At 35.5% G+C, this 2,615-nt stretch overlaps 1 protein-coding gene across 2 annotated transcripts in view; it reads left to right on the forward strand.

Annotated features, from left to right (window-relative positions):
- The window catches only part of LOC107095707 (MOB-like protein phocein), a 26,056-nt gene that overhangs the window by 16,698 nt on the left and 6,743 nt on the right, over positions 1-2,615 (forward strand). The window lies entirely within an intron of this gene.

Consider the following 2,615-nt stretch of genomic DNA (forward strand, 5'->3'; position numbering starts at 1 on the left):
ATGAAGGGAAAAGAAACTCAGACTGTAAACAAGAAGATCCTAAAAAATCTGACACTTTTTTTAAATATTAGATTAGATTAACTTTATTTTCTCAAAGGAAATCTGATTTATTTTATATCAGATTTTCATCAGATTATTTCAAGGCTTAAAATTTTTGAAATAATCTTTCAGTAATTTTTTTTAAATGTCTTTATATATATATACATATATATATATATATATATATATATATATATATATATAATTTCTTCCTAGTGTAGTTTTCCTTCTGTGTTAATAAGCTAAAAATTTGTTAGTGTTTCTTTTCAGTGAACGAAGGGACCCTCCTGCTTCCTGTAACTTTACAAAGTTGTACGTTAGTAGTTTACTCCAGCGGTCCCCAACCACCGGGCCGCGGACCGGTACCGGTTCGTGGGTCATTTGGTACCGGGCCGCACAGAAAAAAGTATGTATAATTTATCAACGATCAGAGTCTGAGTGGTGTTTTATTTTGAAAATATAAAAAATTGCGGTATTCTCTCCCAATTACATCAGTCGGTGCATCTGTGCCTCTTGACACAGGTTAAGACTAATCCTATCTATAACATCCTATCTTTGTGAAGGGGCATTCTGCGGTTACAGCGACCAAAACAAAGTTATGGAGCAGACTGGACATCAGGAGCACACTTCGTCTGTCATTTTCTCCGATTGCGCCTCGATGGGACCGGCTTGTTGTTTTATTTTTATGCTGTTTGTATTTGATTTTATGCCAGTCGTATCATTTTACTTGATCGTATTCCCACCCCCGAAACCCACCCCCCGGCCAGTCCGTGAAAATATTGTCTGACATATAGCGGTCCGTGGTGCAAAAAAGGTTGGAGACCGCTGGTTTACTCTGCTTTCATGCAAAGGTTTTTCTGATTACATTTTGGTGTTTATATTTCTGTGTTTTAAGTTTTCTTTCTGGTTCATCTGTTGGTTAAAGGAAACTTTTTCAGTATTTGCTGTGATAAGAAAACATAATCAGAAGTTCAGTGTTTGGCTATGAGTAAACGACGAAGTTTGAAATAAAATATGAANTGAGTAAACGACGAAGTTTGAAATAAAATATGAAAGAGTTGAAAGAACGTCTCATGATGATGATGATATTGGAACACAACATGAATGTTGGAGCTTGCTAAATCCGGGCGTACACTGTGCACATTTTTCAAACGTTGCACGCAGCTACAGCTGCGCACAATGAAAATGACTGCATGAGCTGCAACGCTGTAGAAAGCAACAATATTTATGCCTTATTTACTACGGGGCAAATATAACTCAAGCGATCTCTCCTCCGCTGCAGCCGTGCAGACAGCATCATGAAACTGCAGCAAAGTTGGCAATTTATGCACAGATTTGGCTTTTCCAGATTATTAACTCGTCGGCGGATGATTTATTCTACAAAACAGACAGCTCTCCGCAACCACAGCAAGGCAGACAGTGAGCTACAACTGTAGTTTCCTCAAAGCGAGTCTCCTATCACGCTGGGAGATTTACATTGGACTCTATGCGGAGCTCGCTGCTTAGGGACCGTCTGCAAGTTGCAAATTAATCAGAGAGAAATATTCAAAAGCGTCACCAAGCAGAGGTGGATTATTATCACATTCATTTAATCTGTATCTCATGTCTTTCATATCACATTTATTGGATTTGAAAATAATACTTTGAGGAATTTCCCAAAGCCTAAATGACAAATGGCACCTTTATTTTATTACTAGAATAAGTATAAAATGAGCAATATTTACACTATAGATCACTGTAGTGCCTCCAAACATAGATAACCTCATCTAGTTCACACTACAACTCTTACTTTGGGGAAAATGTGCTAAACTCTATTTTTTAAAAATGTTTCATTGTTATTATAAGCATATAAAAGCCAATAATTACTTATAACTTAGACAGATTTATTTAGTCATTTTTATACACAAGTTTAAACAAAAGGACATTTCATTTAGAACAGCTTTAGACAATTTCATATTTTAAAGTGCAGCTTTGAAAACAGCAATAAATACATAAAAAAAAAACTAGTTATATAAACATATGACTGTATATTTACAGTTCTAACATTCTTTTCTCTCTTACTTTGGGAAAATAGACCAAACTGTATTTTTGGAGATTTATTCATTGTTATTTTAAGCATATAATAGCCAATATTTACACTATAGATCATTGTAGTGCCTCCAAACTTGTAGCACACATTGATAACCTCATCTAGATCATACTACAACTCTTACTTTGGGAAAATGTGCTAAACTCTATTTTTTTTAAAGATGTTTTCATTGTTATTATAAGCAGGCCAGGTGTTCAATCTCTGCAACAGGAAGCACAGCACTGAGCGTTGTGTTCACTGCACAAAGTATACCTGTCACAAATGCAGGAAGAAAAATTGTAGCTTCATATGTAGAGCTTTCCCCTGGGTGGAATAAATGTTACTGCTATACTGAAGTCATACTGTTTGTCATTCTTTAAACTGAAATGTTGAATGACGTGAAAAGGCGAAAACAGACAAAATCCAATTATTCTCAACGTTTCTTTCACATAGTGAGCTTTGCGATACAAATGAGTCTGTTGGTGAATGGACAATATAAATAGACTCT

The sequence above is a fragment of the Cyprinodon variegatus genome, unplaced genomic scaffold (assembly GCF_000732505.1).
Source record: "Cyprinodon variegatus isolate N-32 unplaced genomic scaffold, C_variegatus-1.0 Scaffold565, whole genome shotgun sequence".
NCBI lineage: Eukaryota > Metazoa > Chordata > Actinopteri > Cyprinodontiformes > Cyprinodontidae > Cyprinodon > Cyprinodon variegatus.